This window comes from Mustela putorius, unplaced genomic scaffold (genome assembly GCF_011764305.1).
Source record: "Mustela putorius furo isolate JIRA1106 unplaced genomic scaffold, ASM1176430v1.1 tig00003869_pilon_pilon_pilon, whole genome shotgun sequence".
Taxonomy (NCBI): Eukaryota; Metazoa; Chordata; class Mammalia; order Carnivora; family Mustelidae; genus Mustela; species Mustela putorius.
This window is the reverse complement of record NW_025422021.1, coordinates 11,052,887-11,078,473: the sequence shown is the minus strand read 5'-3', so window position 1 is coordinate 11,078,473 and position 25,587 is coordinate 11,052,887. Positions and strand designations below refer to the sequence as shown.

The window sequence follows — 25,587 nt, the reverse complement described above, 5'->3', positions numbered from 1 at the left end:
TAACACACAGCCAGAGTCACAAACAGAATGCCACTGTAGAAAAGCCACCTTTCATTGTTTCTTATAGGGAACAGAAACAACTTCAGGTGTTTGGAAATGGGGCCTTAAGCAGTCTTCACACAGCCAAGTTGTAAAAAACTTGATGAGATTTAGAAATGGGATGAAGAGTTGCATACATTTTTATGTGCCTTTAAATTAAAATTTCAGGGGCGCCTGGGTGGCTCAGCGGGTTAAAGCCTCTGCTTTCAGCTCGGGTCATGAACCCAGGGTCCTGGGATCAAGTCCCATGTCAGGCTCTCTGAGTCTACTTCTCCCTCTGTGCTCTCTCTCTCTGCTCAGCGGGGAACCTGCTTCCCTTCCTCTCTCTCAGCTTGCCTGTTGGCCTGCTTGTGATCTCCGTCTGTCAAATAAATAGAAAAAAATTTTAAAATTTCATATTCCATAAGCAACTTTTTAAAGAAGTAGTAGCATTAATGTTTCCTGGAAACAAATACATTTTACAGCAGATCTTCAAGTGAGGCACTCTGGCGTTCTGCTGGGCCCTGGATAAATTGTGGTCCTACCAAGATATTGCAGCAGTCAGGCGGGACTGGGCCTTCGGGGTGCCCCTGTCGGTCAGGCTGTGCTGTACAGATAGTCTGACTTGCTATGTGTGTCGTGATATGGCAAAGGCTAAAAAACCTGCTTTACGAATATACTTTGTAAAATCCCTGAATTCTAAAAAAAAGAAGCATGTTAAATTATTTGGGTAATAAATACACAGAGGCAGAAAGAGGGTAGTGTAGCATCCCCAGGTAAAATGCACAGGGTGTGTGGTGATAACGGGGCAGAGAGTGAGGGCAGGCCAGTGCAGGAAAGCCAAGGACTTCCCAAAGGGCTTTTTTGCTTCCTTTGCTTGACCATACTGACTTTCTAACAATAAATACTCAGAAATGTTCTAGCAAATGTTCGAGAGTGAAGGCATATGGAGCGTTTGATTTTGTTTATGTTTAAAATATGGTTTCCACACAGATGGCATTGGTTTAGCTGTTGTGTGACTTTGTTTGGATCTTCTTTTGCTCAGAAAAAGAGATGAGAACCATAGCTCTTTGAAATGTCCAGCTTCCAGGTTTGTCTTCTATAGTTTGCTTCTCCATATTTGCAGAGGTATGGGCTTTTGTCCCTAAAATACCTTCATTTGTGAAATTACAGAGACTTTCAACAGTGGTTTCAGCTGGATCTTGAATATTAGGGGTAAGGCATAAAAGGAGGCCATGAAATTCTATGGATCGTTGATTTAAATATTTACATTTTTAGATTCGAGAGGGCAGTTGCTATAGCAGGAATCTAGCCATGATACTAGAGCTGAGGAAGCCAACTATTTCTTTGAAAGGTTGGATGTCCAGGGACAAGGTCTACAAAAATGAATTCAGTGACATATGTGTCCTATTATATAAGTTGGTGTTTAATATCCAAAGATATTTTTAGACATCCTCTCTTTCATTTTTCCCTTTTAACCTTGGGGACGACAAATGGGAGGAGAGAAAAAACAACAACAACAAAAAAAAAAAGAGAAACAAAATCTTACAATACTAGAAATACATAAAATTGTGAATGTTACCTTTTTTGTCTGTTAATCATTATGCCTCACTTTTGGATGACTTGGGGCCTGAATATTATTGCAGGAAACAGTGGAGTGCTAGGTTTCTTTCCTCTTCTCTGTATATTGCTTTCTTTTTGTCTGTATTCAGCTTTTCCTAATGGCTCTTCACCCATCTTTCCAAGAGTGAGCTAAAGTCAGTGTTTCACTTTTGCATCACCCCCCCCCCCGGGGTGGGGGGTGGAATGCAGTTTCCAGTAATATTCAAATATGTTTTTCTCTTCACACTAGTGTGGTATCTGGAGTTAGAACAGTCGTATAATAAGTTACCCCCTTACATCAACACATTACATCAAGAGCCAGCCACTGAAGGATTTTGCAACAGAATCCATGAAGCTGGACTTGAATTGTGTGTTAACCCATAAGCCAAAGAGTCATTTCCTTCCCAGGACCTTATGAAAGAAAGACTCTGTAAAACCGATTATCTTCTCAAGATTTAAGTTTTGAACGGTGATCCATAGAAAACTGGGAGCTGTGGAAATGTTTGCTTTTATTTCCTAAATCCTAGAATTCAGGTGACTTTGCCAGTTGTTTTATTGTTGTTGTTGTTGTTGTTGTTTCCTGCAAGATGTGGTTCTTTTAACAGTGTCCTCATTATAGGGAGATGTGGATTATTTGAACATGAGAGTGTTTACTAAATGCTTTATCCACCTAAGCCTAATTTAACTAACCTGGAAGAGGATTAAGGAGACTCAGACACTGGTATGATTGTGGGGCAAGAGCCAAAATTAATCTACTGAGCTACACAACTATTGTTTCAAATGTTGGAGAATCAGATTTAGACCTCATATGTGATCTCAGGTAAAGACAAAGCGTTTTCCCATTTGTAAAGAGAACAAACTTCTCCCAGCTGCTGTAATAGGAGCTGTGTTGTTTAAAGGAAAAGTATCTATCAGTTTGAAGGGTTGAAGTTGAGTTGGTTTGTTGGTATTTTTATCTAGCTTCTTCTCTTATGCGAGAAAACCATATTTTACTAGAGATAAAATTAATCTTTTTTATATTAGATCTTTGTGAACAAAATAACCAGATGCCCCCATTTTACAGATAAGGAAACTCCTGTTTCTTTGGTCGTTTTTTTTTTTTTTTAAAGATTTTTTTTTTCTTTTAATTTATTTGACAGAGAGCGTAAGTAGACAGAGTGGCAGGCAGAGAGAGGGAGAAGCAGGCCTCCCACTGAGCAGGGAGCCTGATGCAGGACTCGATCCCAGGACTCTGAGATCATGACCTGAGCTGAAGGCAGTCACTTAACCAACTGAGAAACCCAGGCGCCCAGAAACTCCTGTTTCTAAAGGTTAAGTGCCTTGTCCACACTCACATAGCCAGAAAGTGTCAGAGCCGAAATTCCACACAGACTTTTCTCACTGCCAAGCTGGGCTCTGGGCCACCATGCTCTGTTCTCTTCCCTGGCAGAAGTATTTTATTCTAATCAAGGTCGTGAGATATATCTTAGGTCATTTGGGCTGCTATGACAAAAATACCACAGACTGCATGGCTTAAACAACAAACATTTATTTCTAACAGTTCTGGAGGCTGAGAAGTCCATGATCAAGGTGCCGGCACATTCAATGTCTGGTAAGGGCCTGTTTCCTGGTGCACAGACAAAGGTCCTTCTGCTGTGATCTCACATGGCAGAAGTGGTAAGGAAGCTCTCCTGCATCTCTTTTCTAAGGCTACTAATCCCATTCCTAATCACCTCCCAAAGGTCCATCTCCAAATATCATCACACTGGGGATTACAATTTCAACATACAAAGTTTGGGAGCTGAGGGACAAAAACTTTTGGTCTATAGGAGACCCTAACCCTGCTTTGGGGTAGTTTTTCTTAATCATTGTATGGCTGACTATGCTGATTTTATTCAGCAAGTGACCAATCTGGTTATTTGTCCTTAAAGAGACAATCACTGATATTTTATTCTCGCTTAGATTTTGGATTCTTTATTTGCAATTTTTCTTAATTGTTTTGCAGATCTCTACAGCTCTCAAATGTTACATAGATATCAGTATAAATATTTATTCTACAAATTAGCAGCACCCAGCAACCCACCTGTAAATGATAGGGGGGAATTTGCGGTTCCCTTACCCTTATCTGTAAACCTATTGCTTTTTCCATAATGTGCTGCTAGTTGAAAGGCAGTCCTTTTGACATAAATGTTTATCCCGTCATCCTGAAAGGCTTCCCAGTAACATCTCCCTTACTGACTTAGAATTACCTCCTTAAAAGCCTGCTGTTAAAACTACCTTGTGTTTCTCAAGACAGGTAACACTTAGATAGAGTTCATTTATCAGACTAGTTAGCTGGCTTTCACCTAGCAATGTGGACTTTCTGAAGGAACTAGAGATGTTGGTGGAGATGTTTTTGAGCAAGAACAAATAAAAGGCTTGTTCATTTCTTGAATATACATTTGTCATCTGTGATCCAGGCCACAGAAGAAGAAAGATGAATATGATTGTACCTGCTTTCATGTGGGATAATTCTTATTATGTTATTATACACAGAATGAAATCGGAGCCCAGTGTTAGGGCATTTCACATAGACTTGGAAGTTAGGGAAGAGGTCAGAAGTAGATGAGCCTGAACTGGTTCTTACAGGGCGAGCAGATGGAGTTGTTGTACTGGAGCGGAGACTGAGCTCGAAGGAACAGTTGGAGATGAGCCGGAAAGGTAAGTTAGGTATTAGATCAGGAAAGGCCATGTGTGCTGAACTGAAGAATGCCATCTTTGTTCTGAAAGCTATGGGGAAACATCGAAGATACTATGCAAAGAATGACATGCTCCTTTAGAAAATTGCCTCTGGCTACCATGTGGAAGATAGACAGGATGGGGCAAAACCAGACATGAGACTAGGAGAGAGGCCGTCGCTGTGGTCCAGACGAGAGTTGTTAAGGTGTGAATTAAAGCAGTGAGATAGATGGAATGATTCTCCCAGCGGGGAAAAAAGTGGAGCGTGCAAGGCCTGGTGACTGATGTACAGTGGGACTAGGAGAGGGAAGGATCTGGAATGAAATGCCTTTGTTTCTGGATTGTGCTCTTCCTGAACACATTATAGAAAAGTGGTGCCTTTTCAGCAATTTCTTTAAGGCACTGAGTCTCAAAGGCAGCTGTAGATTATGATAAAATGATGCTAGAGAGAGAAGTGTGAAAATAAGGGTCGTTTTTTTGGTACGGAAATCAAACAGTGCTGGTCAGGTTGGCATTTCCTCTTCCCACCAGCAGCACAGGTCCTGCCCTCATGGCCAAGATTGACACCTTCTCACACATAAGCTCCTCTGGACAACATGGCAGATTTTCCACTGGGTGATGCACTTGCTTTAAAAAAAAAAAAAAAAAAAAGATTTATTTATGTATTTGAGGAGCAAGAGAGAGCATGAACGCGAGCCGGGGGAGGTGCAGAGGGAGAGGGAGGAGGAGAGAAGCAGACCCCCTCTGAGTGGGGAGTCCGATGAGGGGGCTGAATTCCCAAATCCTGATATAATGACCTGAGCTGAAATCAAGAGTCAGTGCTTCACAGACTGAGCCACCCAGGCTCCGCTGGGTAATGCACTTCTTGAAAGAATTTCAACAAACACAAATATCTAGAAACATATGGCTTAATTGAAGAAACAAACAATGTAATATGTGTTGTGAATCTATGCCTGGTTCTCATTTTTCTAGGCCAGTCTATTACAAGAAATAATTCATGTCACGTCTAGTTTTCCTTTAGATATTCCTGGCCCTTTTATCCCTTAGTAATTTGCCATATAATTTCCGGTCTTTCATATTTGATATCCCAGCTGTGCCTTGCACAGTTGGTCTCTATGTGTCGTCCTAGTCAGGGATATGGCTCAAGTGGAAGCTTTATATTTTCTAAGCTAGATTGTAAACTCTCTAAATCAGAGCCACTCTCAGTAGAAGATAGCTGTTATCCTGGACATTGGACTGCTTCTAGGAAATACTTTACGTACATAGACTAAGTTATACTGGGCAAAGTTTGCCTGAATTGTGAAACTGCATTATCTAGTAACTGGTGGGATGCAGGAACCTGTCAAAGTACAGAAACTATAGAGTGGCAACTGAAGTGATTAATTCAAAGTGAATACATGATTGCATTCTTCCAGAAAGAGCTACACCTGGGCTCAAGAACATAAGCCTTCCATAGTCCAAGAAGGCTATCACTTCCATTATGAGTCTGGGAATCTGTTTATTTTTTAAAGTAAAATGAACAGCTGAAAAAAAAAGCAATTAACCTTGTAAATAAGTAGGAATAATTTCTGACATTTAGTGGCATAGAGCTTATAAACCTTTGACACAAAATTCTCCTAAAAGTATTTTGTATCATTAATTGAATACGTTCTAAGGGGAGGGAATGCTTGTGCTAGCATAAGCTAGAAAAGTATTTCAAGTCAGGAGGTGAGAAAATAATGCTAATATATTTTTCACAATATATTTTAAGAAAAGGGAAAACACATCTGGGTGACTAAGTGTGCCTGTCAGTAGGTATATAAATGGTCCTGTTTAAGATTAATTTCCGTCAATCAGCGATAGTTGTCCTTTCCCCTCTCCATTTTTTCTTGAGCTAATTTAGTAACTATAGTCCAAGTTAAGTTTAGAGTTCTTTAAAATGTGTTCAATAACTGCCTTATAATTATTTCTTGTTAATGCTTAGAGGGGAATATGTCTTTCACCCCATTTTATGGTGGGAGAAACTAATGACCAAGAAAGGGATATGACTCACTATAGCTCAAAACAAATAAAAAGACTTCCGGAATACAAAAGCACTTCGGATAGCATGCATATATTTGTTAAACAGAAAAGCTTTCTTGTGTTCTGTTTGCTGAAGTTCAGTAAATTATAAAGCCTTGAACTAGTTTTGTTCTGAAATGTGACCACCTTGATGATATGCACGCATGGTGGGCTCACATTAACCTTTGTCAGGTTTAAGCAATACTTAATTGTAATTGGCTTCATTTTTAGTTGGCCATTATCTAATTTATTGAGATTGACCAGTGTAATATACGTTTTTTAGGATTTCAACACAATTTGGGGATTTTCAATGCAGATATTTTCCTTTTGCCCAAGGCAATAATAGACAGTGATGCAAACACTGCTTTAAAGACGGTGTCTGCTGATTTACATATTTTAAAAGTATTAAGATCAAAGGTAATGAGAATTTAATCCATATGGCATGCAGAAGATAAATAAGAATATTAATACTATATCAAGTACTAATTAAAAGAAACACATGGATCTAATTTTAAGAATGTAACACAGGGATGAAATAGTCTTTGTAAAGTTAAGACCTGATTCTTTTGTAAAAAGGACAGTTATGGTGAGTTGGGTTTTTTCCCCTCAGGGTGAACAACTGGCTGGTTCGTGTATATATAGCTTTCATAGACTCATGATAATAGTTATGAGACAATTATTGTGCTTTAACAGTTTACAAAGTGCCCTTACATCTTTTTTCCTCAAAGAAAAACTTTTAGTTCCTAGAACTCTTACCCCCATTTCAGTGAAGTGAAAATACGCTCATAGAGGCACATGACCCTGGACCTAATATCAATTTTGATCTTAATCTTAATCTTCTTCTCTCCCTCTCCTCCCAGCCCCCCTCTGCTTTAATGATGCTTACTAAGAAAGGTACAAGAAAATAAGCACTTTTGGGCACCTGGGTGGCTCAGTGGTTAAAGCCTCTGCCTTTGACTCAGGTCATGATCCCAGGGTCCTGGGATCGAGCATTGGGCTCTCTGCTCAGCAGGGAGCCTGCCTCCTCCTCTCTTTCTCTCTCTGCCTGCCTCTCTGCCTACTTGTGATCTGTCAAATAAACAAATAAAAATCTTAAAAAAAAAAAGAAAAAGAAAAAGAAAAGAAGCACTTTCGGTCACCTAGAGTAATGGGTGTTTACACAGTACATTTTTAGATTATCTGTACAACTGTTTGTATACTTTATGCTAGTCATCTCACTTTTAGGAAGCTAATTTTAGGAACTATTCAGAGATATGGTCACATGTTTATGCTTAAGGATGTTTGTGGCAATTTTAAGTGAAAATTTTTAATAAACCAAGTGTCCAACAAAAGAAGAGTTTTAATTATAGTACCTCTTACATGATATATTAGGGAGCTGTTAAAACCATGTTTACAACGACTGTTTACAGTTACTAGTAAGTGTTTGTTTTTAAATGTTAAAAGAAAAAAATAGAATGTAAGATATTTGGTATAATTTTTCATATGTATTTCTATACACCTATATATTTATATTTATTTTATCTGTATCAGAAGCCAGCAGTTCTATAAAGAACCAGATAGTAAATATTTTAGACTTTGTGGGTCACAGGGTCTCCTGCTTAGCTCTGCTGTTATAGAGTAAAAACCACATAGACAGTACATAGTCAAATAATCATGGCTGTGTTCCAATAAAACTTTATTTAGGGACACTGAAATTTTAATTTCACATAATTTTCATGAGCCACAAAGTATTATTATTCTTTTGAATTTTTTCAGCTTTTAAAAATGTGAAAACCATTCTTAGCTCATGAGCCATACAAAAACAACAGGTTTGGCCCAAGGGTTGTTACAGTTTATGTTATGGAAAGAAATAACTTTTCTATTTTAATGACTTAAAATAGTCAGTTACCTCTGAGTAACAAAATTGTAAGAGGTCCTTATTTTCTACCTTAATATTATTAATTATTATTATTTATGTGTTCTACATTTTCCTTTTTCTTTTCTTTTTTTTTAGAGGGGACAGAGGAACAGAGGGTGAGGGAGAAAGAGAATCTTAAGCAGGCTCTATGCCCAGCACAGAGCCTGACATGGGTCTTGATCTCACAACCCTGAGATCACAACCTGAGCCAAAATCAAGAGTTGAATGCTTAACCGACTGAGCCACCCAGGGGCCCAGGTGTCCCTCTACACTTTCTATAATGCATATATAACACTTTAATTAATAGGAAGCAAAGAATATACATAATTTTTTAAACACTTATTATCATTTCATGAACCTCTCTGCATCTGGCTTCATGCTACCAGGACACAGTCCCCCCACAACACACACACACATATATACACTAATCTTTTCTTCAGCTTTCTCCTGAAGAATTTGGCCTTCACCATTTCAGGCTGTTTGGGGAGCTTTCCCTTCCCCAAAACTTTTTAGTAGCCCAGTCACACCACAGCAATGATGGGAGCAAGCTTCAGGCTTGTTTTTGGCAGCGTTTGCCCATGTCTACTCACAGACCAAGGCTCATAGTTTATGAAGGTTGACAGTTGGGCAGAAGCTCTTGTTCCTGTTAAAGTGGTAATGCCTTGTACCAACTTTTCCCAAGTAACTTGGGAAGTATGTGTCAAAGCTGATTCTGTGAGATGCAAGCCACCAGCATTCCCCGAGCCAATGATGCTATGGCTCATGTAATCATGGAGTTTCCTGGTCTTCCTCTGTCTACACGGCATGTTGGCAGCCCAGACAAAAGAGCCACATTATTTTTTAAAAGAAAGAAAAGAAAGAATTTGTCCAGGTTTAACAAATAGTAAGTGATAAGGGCAAGGTTTGAATAGAAAACCCCTCTCTACTATGCCCATTGACTCCTATACTCTCGTGGCTAGAAAGATCTTTAGAGATCTACAAATAGTTCAACCCTTTAATTCACAAAAGGAAGTGAAGATTCCAAAAACTTAACAGCTTGCTCTAGATGCAAGGCAATCAGTGTGAGAATCCCAGCTGACCCCATGCTTCCAGACTCCTTGTACACTGTTCTTTTGACTTCCTCCATAGGCACCATTGGATGTAGGCAAGATCAGTGGGCAGGTGGGTTTGTGGGTTGGTTGGTTGGTTTTAATCTCCAAATCATTTTATTTTGTGTGTACCCTTCGTCCCTTTGTGGTTCCTTTTTTAAAAATAGCCACAATCAATTCTGTAGGCTAATATGTGAAAACACCAGAAGCTTGGTGCCCTTTTATAAAAGCACCCCATATGTAGAACAATTTAGCTACAAGAGGAAACATTCGTGTAGTTATGAAAGAAGAGTCAATTTACGAAGGTTTGGTGGGGTGGATAACTGTGAGCCCTCGTCTGTGAGAACATGTCCCTGACCAACCCCTCTCCACAGGAGCTTCTCTGCTGCCCTAGGTTCCTTCCAGGTCTTTAGACCTTCTTCTTGTAGTTGGCCTACTCTCTGACTACAGCCTTATCTAGAAAAAGGGCAGAAAACTAGAGCCGGAGGTCCTGGGTTCTGGTCCTAGTTCTACCTCCTCACTCTACAATCCCAGGAATGTTTTATGGAAAAAAGCTGAGCTGAAACTCTCTTGTCTTTCATTTTCACTCACTAGCCAACATTTCTTGATCACCTGGAATTATATGGAGGTCACTTTGCTAGGCTGGCAGGGGGCAGAAGGAGAAGTCAGTCACAGCTCTGGTTCTCAGTGTCAGCAGAGTGGCAGTAACTCCCCTGTCCACTTCCCAGAGAGCTGGGTATCCAAATTAAATTATCTATATGAAATATTTTGAAAACTCAAACACTATGCAAATGTAAGAGGCCATTTTTATTATGCATCTTTGTTTCTTGCTAAAGAGTCAAAGGCGAGAGGCTAAGGCTTTCACAATGTTTCACCAAAGAAGGAGGGTAGAGGGAGGCCCTGATAGAGTTTCAAGATCTTGGGTTTCTAAAAATAGCAATAAACTGTCCTCGGGTCTTTTCCTCCTACTGGCCTACCAATATGCTAACATAAAGAGCTGAAGGCAAAGCTGATGGAAGTTAAGTCACTTCTAGGTTATGATTAATTTAGACCTTATGTGTTCTAATGGCTCTAAATTCATATCCTTAGGATATTAGAAATAGCAACCCCAAAATTAAAAAACAAACAGGTTCCTATGCCTTTACAACCAAAAGAACAAATTTAGAAAATTTTTTTCCTATTCAAGTAAAGGTTTATGGTTTTTTAGGGTGTAGAGGGGAGACAGGTTATAAAGTACAATTCTAGCTGAAGTCAAACAAAGGTCAAGGATTCTTTATATTTTACCATATTCACTTATACTGGTTATATACCTGTGAGGGGCTAATACACATATATTAAACTGCATTTTAAAGAAGACTGCATTGTCCTTTATGATCACACATATTTTTAATTACAAGATGACTTCATTGTAAGGCTTTTGCTGGCAAGTAATCACACACCTAACTCAAACTAGCTGAAACAATAAAGAGGATTTATTGGCTCACTTAACTGAAATGTCCTGAGTACATGAGGTATAACTTGGTCAGGACCTCAGGCTCTGTTCCTTGCAATTCCCTTAACTCTACCATCCTACATAGATAAACTTTATCCTCAGTTTGGTTCCTCTTAAGATGGCAAAAAGGCTGGCAGCAGTTGTTGTCTTTACATTTAAACAAAATCATGGCCCAGAATTTGACCAGACTACCCTTCACCAATCCAGAAGAGTGGTTGGTGCCTGGGTTCTATGCACCATTTATGGTAAGGAAGGGAATGGTGTTACCCTGATGTAGACCTATTAGGGCCCATCCCTGGATCCGGGAGTGGGCTCAGTGCCTCCCAAATGATGACTGCTGTGCATTTTGGAAGGTGTGGAGTAGACTTGGAAGATACAACAGTGTTCATTATATCTGTCATGGACCAGTCAGGAGACAGGAACCACACCAATTATTTTTTTTTACACTGTTTTTTTTTTTAATGATTTATTTTTATTTTTTTTATTTTTTATAAACATATAATGTATTTTTATCCCCAGGGGTACAGGTCTGTGAATCGCCAGGTTTACATACTTCACAGCACTCACCATAGCACATACCCTTCCCAATGTCCATAACCCCACCCCCCTTCGCCCAACCCCCCTCCCCCCAGCAACTCTCAGTTTGTTTTGTGAGATTAAGAGTTACTTATGGTTTATCTCCCTCCCAATCCCATCTTGTTTCATTTATTCTTCTCCTACTCCCTTAGCCCTCCCATGTTGCATCTCCACTTCCTCATATCAGGGAGATCATATGATAGTTAGTTGTCTTTCTCCGCTTGACTTATTTCACTAAGCATGATACCCTCTAGTTCCATCCACATCATCGCAAATGGCAAGAATGTCGACACAACAATTATTTTAATGGAACTTAACAACTCTTCAGTTGTCAACCAACATTAAAGAACTGAAAAGGCCAAAGAGGGACACTGCAGTATCCCAGAGATTAAAAAAAAAAAAAAAAAAATGTTAAGTCTACCACTCTTAAAGCTTCAGGAGCAAAGAGAAGATGTTGTGACTATGAGAACTTGGGCTTAGAGGAGGAGCCTCATGGAGCTGAAACCTAGACCTCTGAGCAGGGTCATGTCCAGCTGGTGCTGGTGTCTGAGGGAATGCAGTGAGGCTGCTGCTGGTAGCAGGAGAAATGGCAAAATGGAGCCAACTGCAACTGTTGGAACCAACCCTCACTGCCAGGGTGAAAATCTCTCACTGTGGTGATGATGACAGGAACCAAGAAAAGCAAGAAGGAAATGTGTATAGCTGCTGTCATCCTTGTTACTGTAAATGAAATGCTCATTAACAGATGGTAGATGCTTATCATTTCTTTATTTCTTACTCTAACATCCCTCAGTCAAGATCTCACCTTGTTGAGATTCTTTACCTGGCAAGGTAGCCCACGCTTCATTCCTGAGGGGTCTGAATTTTCAGGGGTTCTTCATATTTCTACTTACTGTTTTTTGCCATGAACTTTTACTGTTAGACCTGGAAGTAGTGAGAGGTACCCCCAAAATATCCTGGGTTCCAGAGAGAATCCCATTTCCCTTCATTGTGTAGCTGCAATTCCCTGATCATCAGGATCAGTCCATCCCGCGGAGTAGTCTCTTTCTTTGCCTGATGGTGCAGTGGCATAAGGAGTCCAGAATGCCAGGCAGTGGGCGGTCTCATCTTCTGATTCAGTGGGACCATTGTGGCATGCCCTGGTAGAAACATGCCTTTCTTGGATACATAGACCTTTGAACCAGGAAAACTCGAAGTTGTGGGGACAAGAGCAAAAATTCTATATAAAACTGTTTTAATTATTTAGAAGGTAATAAAAAATTCCAGAGTAGACCCATTATCTCTCATTTATTGCTACCTTGAAAATATATTTTTATCTCAAACTTTAATCTCCTGGAGGGCAAAGTCTGTGACTGGTTCGTGTAGGTATGTCAGGGGATCCTCTTCTAACACCTGTATCCTGATAGCAGTCAGTAAATGCTGGTTGAATGTGTAGGTCGATAGATAGCCAGAGATGGCCTAACTGGTTAGTATCAAAGGACTAAAAATCTTTTCGTTTTCATTTTAATATTGCTAGCTCACACATGAAAGCTCAGAGTCTTCAGTCTCTGGATTCATGAATAAATTCTAGTAATCTGACTCAGCAGCCCCCTTTATTGGTATTGGGTTGAAGATTACAAGTACATGAGTTCCTCAGAGGAGAGAGGTCTCTATTCCCCTCAGAGTTTCATGGCTTTGGGGTAGTGTTTAATATTACTGTGCACTTTTAAATGGAATATCTTACATTTTAGAAGATTCATTTTCTTGCACGTGACTTTAAACAGGGAAACATTTCATTAGCTCTTCTTCCCAATTCCTGAGGAGCTCCTGAAATGTGAACCAAAGCAGTCTTCCACCGCCCGGAGCTCCTCCACAACATCAAACGCTTAATGAAAATGTTTTCCTTAAACCTCAAGCATTTCCAAATATTAAATGTGAAGAGGAAAGACTTTGCTCTAACTGCAAATTGTTCTACAACTGCAGGGTATGTGAAAGTGTGTGTGTGCACACGTGTGAACATATGCACGTGTGTTTTTCCTGTTTAATACTTCTGACATAAATTTAATATTATGCCCAAACACTCTCTAAACACCTAAATATGAACAATACCTGTCTGAGGTATTATCAAGGGTTCATTAGGAAGAAGTAGGAGGAGTATACAGCCTCCCCAGAGCACAGCCAAGCTGTCAGCCTGAGGAAATGTAGATTCTCATACACCCAAGGTCACGATGCCCTCTTGGGACTGTAATGCCTAGAGACCAAACATGGATTGTTTGGGGGGAGGAGCCATGCGTGGACACAAGGGGTGACCAAGCAGATTAATTTTAATTAGCTCGATTTTACTAAAGCACAGTTTTAAGGTCTGGTCTGGACTTAAAAACAGAACAGCTGTTCTGCATTTGAAATTTCACCCTCTCCTGAGCTGCTGTGAAGTAGTTGTGTTTTAAATAAGTAATATCGAAAGTAGTTCCCTGTGAGGAGGTATTGGAAACTTAATGAACATTTTCTGTTAAAGGATTTCAAAAGCATCCAGAGGTAAATACAGTGAACACTGTTAATTACTGCTAAAATGTGCATTTTGTGTAATTTATACTTTGTTAAAAATGTATTAAATATCCTAAGCTGTTAATATATTCACTGCATTATCCACAAATTGCCTCATTTATCTGAAGTAACTGAAAATATTCACCGTGTTCACTTGTAAATCTTGCTGTAAAGAGTAGATGTTATGGTCTCAGTAAACAGCCCCCCTCCACCCCCCAGGAATTGTGCTGTTGCCCGCTGGTGGTGGCATTACTGAAGGAGGCCCAGACAGCTTACTGAAGGCTTGGATCTTTAGTAGTAGGCTCCAAAGAGTTTAGCATTTTCTTAGAAAAATGACCTCGTTGCAGAAATTCTATATAGTATAAGGAACAAGTTATTGTTTTTATGAAATTCATATCCTAATGAGTCCATAAATCCTGGGCAAACTAAAAGTTTATGGTTTGAATGCAATTACTCAGCATATTTATAGAGCTTATCACTATAGAAGTTATTCGTATAAAGGCAATAAGATACACTTCTTGGTTGTGTAGTAAGATGGAGAAACTATGACCAGCAAAGAACTGGAGAATCAGCATCACCAGATTTAAAGATTTGTAATTTACAAACAATACACTTTTCGGACAAGACCTTTTCAAGTTGTTTGAGCACAGCGGGGGCATTGCCATTGCTTCCTCCCAAGGCCCAGAAGTTGTCAGGGCCATTGTCACAGAAGCAGCCCCAACAAGGGGCTGGAAGTCAGGAGTAACACCCATCCCTGGAATGCATGACTCTGGGGCTGCCAGGACTACCTCCACAGTCTCACAACTCCCAGCAGCCCGAGATGCTCTGCCCTCATCATATTCAACCCTGAGGGAAGTATCTGCTTCTGGCTGAGGGGCCGTGATCCAGGCTGCTCTGGAAGCCCTGCCTGCCTAGAGAATTCATTTCACTCTGCTATCCCGGAAGAACAGAAGTGACAGAATTGTGATGTTCAAAGAATCTTTGCTAAGCTATCTCTTTTCTTAAATTTGTTGACCAGCCATGCTAAGGAAAAGATAGAATTATCTTGTTACATTTAAAAAAAAAATGTATTAAAAAATTGGAGCCAAAGAGAATGGTATTATAAAGAGGCGTCCTATAGTTAATAACGTTACATTGATTTTTTTTATTTTTCTTGTATTTGTCAGCTTTTAAAAGAATTATAGTTGTGATTTTTTTTCTTATTCAAAATTAATACTCAAAATTAATATTAGATCGAGTTTACATTTATAATTTTACATTCTTTTTCTAAAGACACACAATTATTTAAGCTTCAGGCCCCAACAAAGTTTACATTTACATTTATTTACACATAAATAATATGTGTTTTTAAGTTTTATGTAAATACAGAATATATTTATCATTCTGCAAGTTTATTTTTCCCTTTTTTTAGTTTTTTTTTTAAGATTTTATTTATTTGACAGAGAGATTGCAATCACAAGTCTGTAGAGAGGCAGGCAGAGAGAGAGGGGGAAGCAGGCTCCCTGCGGAGCAGAGAGCCCAATGTGGGGCTGGATCCCAGGACCCTGAGATCATGGCTTGAGCCAAAGGCAGAGGCTTAACCCACTGAGCCACCCAGGCGCCCCTATTTTTCCCTTTAAATGTTTCCATTATTTATCCATGACATATAGGTTGTTCATGAGTTTCAGTATTACAGATGACACTGTGACAGATGTGTAGGTCTCCTTATGTACAAGCATAAGCATATGTTTCCTGGGTTATCTCTTTCTCTAGAAACAAATCACTGAGTCACACAAAATATGCATCTTCTATAGTTCAGAATATTGCCAAATTGCTCTTCAAAACTAAAATACAAATTTGTACTCATACCAGAAGACTGTGAGCCTTCCTTTTCTCCATACCCTCACCAACCCATAGGATTTTCAGATTTTAAAAATTTTTTTCCAGTCAGAAACACACAATGTATCCCTTTCTTTGCTTGTTTCAAACTAATAATAAAGATAAGCACTTTCTCGTATGTTAATGAACATTAGAATTTCTTCTTATGAATTGCCTAAAAAACCTGCCCTTTGTCCATTTTTCTTTTGGGTTGTCTTTCTTTCGTTGATTTATCACAATTATTTCTATACTGTGGATATTAATTTTTATGAGTTAGATGCACTGCAGATATATTCTCTTGGTCTGTGTCCTGTCTTCTGTATTTATATATAGTAACTTTTATTGAACAGATTAATTTAATTTTAACGTAGTTTTATCAGTTTCTTTTCTTTATAGCTCGTGCTTTTTTCTGTGCCTTAAGAATTCTCTCCCCAAGCTCATAAAGATATTAAACATTTTATTTTTATTTTAATACTTTCTTTTTTACACGTTAGGTACTCACCCTACCTCAGGTTTATCTTTACATATGACATGAGAGAGGGATCTAGTTTCCTTTCTTTGTATATGGATAACTAGTTGGGACAGCCACATTTGTTGAATAGTACATCACTTCCTCAGTGATTTGTAAGGTAGATCATATTCCTTTCCTATTGCTCTCATAACAAATTACTGCCAATTTGGTAGCTTAAAACAACATAAATTTATTATCCTACAGCTCTTGAGGTCAGAGGTCCAAAACGGACCCTGCTGGGCTAAAATCAAGGTGTTGGCTAGGCTGTACTCCAGGCAGAGGCTGCACTCCCTGCACTCCTAGGGAGTATATGTTTTCTGGGTTTTTTCTAGCTTCTGGATGGTTTCTGAATTCCTTGGCTCATGGCCCCATTCCTCCATCTTCGAAACTCACAGTTGCCAGACTAAGTCCTTCCCACAGTGCCATCTCTCTGACACTGACTCCTTCTGCTTCCCATTTCCACTTTTCAGGAGTCTTGAGAGATAGGTTGAAGCTAAATATCTTATGTGACCCAAGGCTGGAGATCACAGACTATTACTTCTGTGGTATCTTATTGACTAAACAGAATTCCAGGAAAGTGAGGGCAGAGACCCTCGAGCCCCTTGTAGAGGCAAGCTACCACACTTCTATTTTCTGTTGCTATTATAAATGGGATTTTTTAAAAATTATATTTTGAATTGGCCATTACTGGGATATGGAAAACACTATTGATTTTTTTATGCTGATTTTGAACATCATCTTGCTAAACTCTTACTAGTTTCAGTAGTCTGTGGATTATCTCAGTTTTCCTGTGTATCCATCATACTGTAACAAATAAGAAAATGTTATCTCTTCATTTCTGATTATACCCTCCTTTTTCCTTGCCTAATAACAATGTGTAGGAACTTCAGTACCACATTGGATATAAGCAGAGTTAATGAGCATGACTGCCTAGTTCTTGACTTTAGAAGGCCTCTAAGGTTTCACCACTGAGTGTGATTTTTGCTGTAAATGTTTAATATATTTGATGAAGTTAAGTACATTATTTTCTATTCATAGTTTGATAATACTTGAGTGTTACATTTCATTGAAAGCTATTTCTGTATCTACTTAAGTGAAGTTCTACTTTAGAGCCTATAGTATAGTCTACTTTATTTTAATTAAAGATTTTATTTACTTATTTATTTGAGAGAGAGAGAGAGCAAAGCCAGGGAAGGGGCAGAGGCAGAGGGAGAAGCAGACTCTCCACTGAGCAAGGAGCCCTCTGTGGGGCTCCATCCCAGGATCCTCGGGTGGTGATCTGACCGACTGAGCCACCCAGGTGCCCCTAGTTTAGTCTACTTTAACTTTCTAATTAGTGTGGTATGTTGGTATTGTACGTTAATAGACTTTTTAAATCCGAAATTCGTGAAATCTTGGAATTCTACTTGCTCATAGTGTATTTTATATAGACTACTAAGTTTTACTTGCTAATGCCTACTAGCATGAGCTACAGTTGTATCGTTTCTCCTTGGAGCTTAGCACAGTTCTGTGGAATCAACGACTTAAGCAAATATTTTGCAGAGGTTTTTAAGCAGAGCCCTGCTTGACAGAGCTGCCAAGAGCTCTCTCACTGTGATGCTTTTGGGCGCCAGAGCACATGTATTCATCTCATTATTAGTCATTAAACTCCATACAACTTGCCTATGCGGGGAAAGCGAAGTCAAACTTGAACCCTTGTCCTTGGGGAAAAGAAAATATGTAAATTTGAGCTCTATAGGAGAATAAGATTCAGCTCAGAGACTGAGTTCTTTTTTAGGCATTCTCATAAACAGTAGATAAATATCTGCAACAGTAGAGCCGATCCATAGGATATTGCTCCATATTGGGAAAACCATAAATTGGCAAGTTTTGGTTTGGAGGGTTTTTTTCTTAGTTATTGCTGTCCGGATTTAATTTTTGGTACTTACATACACTCTGGCACTTATCTAATTTTTTTCACCTTTCCTATCATAGGAGCACTTGTAGGCAGGGATCATTCTATTTATTTAAATAACTCAGTAAACAGGAAGCAACTATTAATGTGCTAGGCATGTAGTATTAGGCTAATGGGACATAGTTATAAACAAGACAAAGGTAGTCCCTGCCCTCATGAAATTTACAGAAAGGAAGAAAGATATTTAAAAATTATAAACGTGAAAGGAAAAGTCCAGGATTCAATGGTAGCATATAGCAAAGGAACATAGCCTAGTCCACGGACTCAGAGAAGACTATCCTAGGAAGGCTAAAACTCAACTGAGGCTTAAAGGAGGAGTAGAAATTGGGCTCATGCAGTATAGCAGGAACTGTGTTTCAGGCAGAGGGAATGATGCAGAAGCACAGAGGGAAAAAAGAGAGAGAGAGAATAAAGAAGAAACTGGAAGGACTGGGAAAAGTCCAGTGCACCTGGTACATAATGTACCATTAATGTGAGGGATAGACAAGGGACGGGCTTGAAATCAGACTAAGGACTTGGGATCTTACACTACAGGCATTTTCTGTGACCCCTTAATAGGGCTCCTTGCTTGCTGGTAGGTATTAATTTTTGTTAAAAGATTAAATATGAAGGTCAGTTAGATTTCCTTTTCTCTGTATATCTCCTTGGTAAACGGACAATTCCAAGCACTGTTTCTCAAATAGCTATAGCCATTGGGGCTCCAGAATCCCCACATGGGCAGACGGTAGAGACTGCAGGGTGGTTAGAGAGCTGTGTTACGTTGTAGGCCCACTGCTTCTATGAAGATTGTGTATCTACTAAGATGGTTGTGGAAGGGATGCGGGGGCTGATTATGGGGGGTGGGGGTGGGCAGGGGTGCTAAAGCTGTGCCAAACTATCATTTGGCTCTGTGACTGGCTGCAGCCTTCTCTGCAAATTTGGATCTTGCTCAACCATCACACTTTTAGTGAAGCAACTTAACCTCTATCTGATTCATTACAAAAGCTAATACTTTATGTATAATAATAACATTGTACTTTTGATGGTGGCAGTATATGTAAATGAACTATCTTTTCAGGCAAGATCTTTTGTGACAATTTTAACAAAGCTATAAAAATACATATATGCAGTGGAAAGGAGCCAACCAACATGTGTCCTTATAACAAGTAAAAACAACCCAAAGAATCGAGGCTCATATTAAACTAATCTAAGAGATACCCCAGGCTTAGGCAGATGGTCATTAAAGCAGACTGTTACCTTTTACCCACTTTTCAGGAAGAAAAAAAAATCTTCATAGGGGCAAAGGCTGTTTCACACAACATAACTTTGTGGAGTTCGAGGACTGTGATCAGGTTCACGGACACTAACAGTAGGTCTGGAAGATTGCCAGTAAGCAAAGGGACAGGAAGGGAGCTACTGGGGTTTGATGTCACTCGGAGAAGCAGTTTGGGAAAAGTTGAGGGTGAGGATGTGAAGTTTGGTATATTATCTACTGCTTGCTTTCTTCGAAAAACAGAACACTATAGGCTTTAAGACAACTGTGTACGGGATGGAGTCAAGCCTTGGAAGAACATTGTTTTTAAAGGAAGACAACCTCACTGCCCTTTTCTCCAGTCCTTTGGCCACAGCCGGGGGTCACTGTGCTCAGCCACACATCCCTCGTTTGGCCTGCTCTGACCCATGCCAGGGTGGAGCCCAGCCGGAGTGCCCGACTACCTACAGGTGCCCAGTGACAACTCTAGAGTTTCCCTTTGTGTTTCGCCTTTCCTCACAATTCCCCTTCTCTCATTTTGCCCCTGTTTTGTTCTTCTCCTCTTTTCTTCCTCCTCATCTTTTTCTATAAGAAATAAAAATCCAGGGGCACCTGGGTGGCTCAGTGGGTTAAAGCCTCTGCCTTCGGCTCAGGTCATGATCCCAGGATCCTGGGATCGAGCCCCGCATCGGGCTCTCTGCTCAGCGGGGAGCCTGCTTCCTCCTATCTCTCTGCCTGCCTCTCTGCCTACTTGTGATCTCAGTCTGTCAAATAAGTAAAATCTTTAAAAAAAAAATATTAAAAAAAAAAAAATCCAGCAGGAGGTGTGACCTCTAGGTCCCCCAGAAAAGTGCAGTGAGTACCCTGCAATAGGCCTTCAATATTTAAACCTTCTGTCAAGAAAAACAGTTGATGTTGTTCTCTCTCGGGGCCCAGGGGAGAGACACAGTAGGACGTTCTCTTTCGTGCTCCCATAGGATCCCTTCCTGAGCTTGCTCGCTGGAGGTGGACAGACCCTTTTCAGCAGCAGCTTGCTTCGGAGGGTATAAAAGTCAGCACTTGGTGAGGGCACAAGACCCCTCTCCGTGGCTGCAGAACTAGCCCCTGCCAGAGGATTGGGAGCCAGGCCCTCCCCCAAGACTGCACACTGCAGAGCCCGAACAGAATGCGGATGGGCTCCCATTTCAGTGTTTAAGCTTATCTGTGTGGGTGACTAACCCTTGTGTCCCCTACCAGACTGACAGATTCTTGAGAGTAGGGATGGTCTCATTCCACCTCTGGTCCCCATCGAGTCCAGAGAGGTCTCGGCCTCACCTGTGGTCATGCAGCAGCGACCCTCAGTGAGCCGTCTGCTCCTTTCTTGCAAACTCTTCTCCCTCACGGCCCTGGGACCGTCACATCACTTCTGAGTTTGCCTTCACCATTCCACTGGCCTCATTCAGGGTCTCTGTGAGAAACGTCAAGCTTGGAACATCCCTTTTCTGAATCTTCAATTTAGAATCATGAGCTCTGTTCACCCCTGAATCCAGGTCTTTGCTTGAGAAATCCATTTTTGAAGAGTTGCTTTGCTCTCTGGGAAAGTGAAGATCATTACTAGGCTTATCTACACATAGTAAATGACAAAAACAGTAACCGCTATTTCATGAGGATTTTACTCTATGCCCTCACCTGGGCATATAATGTTTTTCCACATTATGTCTTAAATAAGAAAACATCTTTATAAGACCCAAAGTCCCACAGCTGGCGAACAGTACCACCTAACCTTACACTCGGGTCTCATGGTGAGGAGGGAAAAATTTCTCTCTAAAGGTGTTATTTTTTATAGAGAGCAATAGAGTTTGAAAAAATTAAACCTCAAAAAGCAAGCTGACTTCGGAGGCACCTGTTTTATATTCAGCGTAGTCTAATATGGGCCCGTCTTCCCTCCTTGTCCTCCACCTACAGTCACGGTCACACAACAGCACACAACTGGACTAGTACTTAAAAGGTGGCAGCACCCAGATTTAGGGTGTCTTCTGTGCCTGCCACCAGGCAGCTGACAAACGAAATGAAACTGGGTTTTTAAATTTGATTTTAAACTTCTCATCTAGGACGTGGTCTCCCTGTGGAGTTCTATTTTTATGGTCTATCTCCCTCATAAAACATGAAAAAATTACAAAATTGAAGTGGAGGAGGTGTGGACAACTCTATCAGAGCTAGAGATGAAGCTTTTTTTTTTTTTCCTGGTTTGTTTTTTCTCGGACTCTGTACACCCATCAACCATTTTCATGAAGTATTTATTTACCAATTAGTCAGCACTATGAACTGGTTGATTTAATGATCTCTCCTATGATTTATGCATAGCTTTTATTAATTGAGCCTGTGGAGACGAAGGGCAGATATAAATTAGTGTGGAAAATGTATCACTTGTCATTCCTTTAAGCAAATACAGTTCTCTTCAGCTATCTTTGCTGTCTTTTCCCCTTTAAGTCTCTTGAATTTTAGGTAAAGGGGTACATAAGTACCGGGGCCTACTCAGGGACTGGGTGTTGATTTGGACCTTTCACACTTGTTAACATGGTTAACAAGACCTTTTATTGATCTGTAACTTGATTCTTAATAGTTAAAGGATTTCAAAGGGAAAAGGCAATAAGCTGAAGTTAAAAGGCAACTTAGAATTTCCAGCATTGCCATCAGCCAAACAGGCTGCTTGATGAGTTATTTTTAGGCTGTCTGCCTTTGATTCTGACCCTTAGGAGGAAAACTGAAATCAGTTTTCAGTAGACATTAGGTAGTTACCCTGGCAATCTGGGATGCTTTCAGCAAGTCAGCCTGAGAACACTTCCACCCTTCGCAGACCCATGCCCCTGACTGTTCCTCCTCTAATACAGTACTTCTCAACCTTGGCTGCACATCGGAATTGCCAGGGAAACTTGAAAAAATGTCCACCTGCCTGGGCCCCACCTCCTGAGATTCTGATAGAATTGTTCTGGGTGTGGCTGGTCATTGGAATTGTTTCAGATTTCTCCAGATGACTCTATTGTGCAGCCAAGGCTGAAAATTATAGCTCTAGGGATGTGCACAGAGAAGAAGTCTGATAATAAGTAAGTCTTACACGTACATTCCAGCATGTCCTCGGGTTGCAAATGTTTCTGTGAGCCTGAATAATATATCCCAGGTGAACAGCCAAGAGGGCTTTCAGGAATCACTTGAGCATGTCTTTCTTTTATGGAGGAGCAAAAAGTATCTGTTCTTATACCTGGCTCACCTCTGGAGAGCTCGGGACAGGAAGGAGCAGCCAGTATGAACAGTCTGCTCATCCGTACCACCTCCCAGCATTTGAGTCTTGACTCTGACAGAACCGCTCTCCCTTGCATACCCTTCCATGGTTTCCCAGGAGCGAGCACTGTACATTGGTACAGCCAGGCTCACAGGCTTACCTCCTTGTGACATTTGTGAGATGACCAGCCAGCATTAGGGGTACCATTTGTAGGCAGTAAAACAGACCCAAGGGATCCAAACTTTACTAAGCAGTGGAATGAAAACTAGAAAATAAAAAGAGGTCTTCTTCTGTTATAACCCACTTATAGATCTCTGCATGTCTTTGGCCTTTGACTTTCTGGTATGCAGCCATTTGTTATGTTCCCTTTAGTTCATGGCCTAAGGTTCTTGGGCCCAGTCGATTTTCAGTTCCTCTGCACTAGACCCAACTGAAAAAATGGGCTGAGAGCAGTACTTTTCACAGCCGACTGGGCCTCACCAAAGTGATTTATGTGTTTTTACTTGGAGACTATATTTTAATGCCGAGATTTTTCTGATTATCTCTTTGTGTGCACCCGCTCACCACATGGGCTCTTAATTTAGAAAATATTCAGCAATTACATGTGGAATTGATACTTTACATAAAAGCAAAAATGGTGCCTGTTATGTATGTTACTGAAAAATTTGATGTCTTTTATTTTTCTGGCAATAGAGATATGTGACCCAAAGAAATTGCTCATTATTTTCCATTTTCTGTAAGAGGAAAAGTTCTTAATTTCAAAGCAGAGCTGCCCCTGAATAAAGGTCACATGGTGGAAATTTTGGTCTCAGTTGCCCTGAAGACTTTGTCAGGCACCGGAGATACTGCTGTGTTCTCATAAAATTTAATTACTTATGACCTTGAATCAAATCTAAATTTGATTTAAACTAAATCTAAAATTTTTGAAATTAATTTTTATGTCAAAATCAGATACTTCAGGGGATGCCGGGCTGGCTTAGTGGGTAGAGTGTGTGACTCTTGATCTCAGGTTGTGAGTTTGAGCCCCACGTTGGGTGTAGAGATTACTTAAAAATAAAATCTTAAATAATAACAATAATAATAATAATAATCTTTTTTTTTAAATGAGATGCTTTAACTTCGTGGAACATGATTCTTCCAGGAACTGCCACTCTGACACTTGATTATCCAAATATTTAACAGTTTGTGTAAGCATCACTTAAGTAAAAGTTTTGGAACTCAATTTGGATTTTTTAAAATGAATCAGCATATTGGTTCTCTGTCTTGCCAAGTCTGGTCAGTGCCAAACAAGCTGAATGTCAGCATGTTAGCTGTAGGTACACTTTGTGATGTACAAAAGTAGTGTCAACTAACAGTAATAGAACACATTTAGATAGCATTTTGTAACTACCTTTGCGAAACAACAGTGCATGACATGGGTCTTTAAAGTGGTTTTGTTGAATTCACACTTACACAGGTAATGGAAAGAAACAACTACTCCCAAACACAGAAACTTAAAGGATTTATGTCTTTATTAGCTTGGTCAAAATATGACTCAAATCTTTCACTTTCTGTAGTTAATATTCTATCACAATCACTGTCCAAATTAAATCAGAGGCAAAAGGTGTATATACACATATCTGTGTTTGTGTGTATAATACATTATTTCCTTTTGCGTATATTTATATGTGCATATACATATGAAATAGGACGTTCCCGTCCAGAACAAAATCTTTATAGAGTTACTTTCTTTGAAAACAGCCAAAATGAATAGGAGAAGAATGAATGTTTCTTATGAATAAAAGGACAAAGATTCAAAATTCAGGTTTTTTTCCTCAAAAGTTCCATCTTAATTTTTCTGAGTATAAGAGTTGTTACCCAAGCTGTTTGGAAACAACTGGAAATAGTTTTCTGCATTTTGTTTTGCATCAAATGAAATTTTTCATTATGCCCACAACCCCACATTATTTCATTTTGAAGCTACTTGTATTGAGAGAGACAGGCACAAAGCAGACCACAACCAACCGAACGCTCTTCTTCTGTCCATACACCAGCTAAAGCTACTTTCTTTAAACTTTGTTCCAAACATTTCCATTTCTATTACCAGAAGTAATGTACTCTTTTTTTGGGGGGGGGGGGCTCTGAACTCTCTTAATCAGCAAAATCCAATCATTTAAGAGAACGTTTTTTCTTTATCTGTACATTTTCCTCCATGAAGGACAGGTCATGGAGCTAAGAAAATCTAGCTTAAAGGGTGAAAGAAAAAAAGGAGGGGATTAAAAAAAAAAAAAAGTCTGCTGCTCTCTTTTAAACCCAGGCAGGGAGGGTGGACGGGGTATTACACTTTTGATACCAAATTTAGAATTTTCTGGAATATGGGCTGTAGTATTCCAAGTGGATTCTTTCCTTTAGGACCAGGATGGTGCTGGGGAAAACCCTTGGCCAAACCGCTCTCGTCACACTCACAGTCCCTCAAGACTTTCTCTTCACACTCACAGTCCCTCAAGACTTTTGACTTTGCCAGGGTGCCCTGGAGAGAATGTGTCTCAGTATTCAGAGGCCGCAGATTCCTGCTACAACAGGCTGGTGGAGGAAAAAGGTCATATTACCACCTTTGCTCTTAACAGTAAAAAGTGTGAACAGCATCAAACTGGGCCTTTGGATGCTTTATTATTTCTCCCTCCCTGCTTAGAACTTTTACTTTTTCCCAATAGCCTCAGGCATGATAATTTTTTCTTTCCTGAGTGAAATCTATTGATACAATTATTTAATTTAGGTTTTTGATTGCTCTCCTTGGAGCACCAGCGGATTCCTGTGGATTTAAGAGCTTGAATAGTGTCAATATGTGCCTGCAATTTTAGAC

General features: G+C 39.9%; 1 protein-coding gene across 1 annotated transcript in view; it reads left to right on the top strand.

The window, feature by feature from the left end:
- MYO3B (myosin IIIB) overlaps positions 1–25,587 on the top strand; it is a 186,356-nt gene that overhangs the window by 121,786 nt on the left and 38,983 nt on the right. The window lies entirely within an intron of this gene.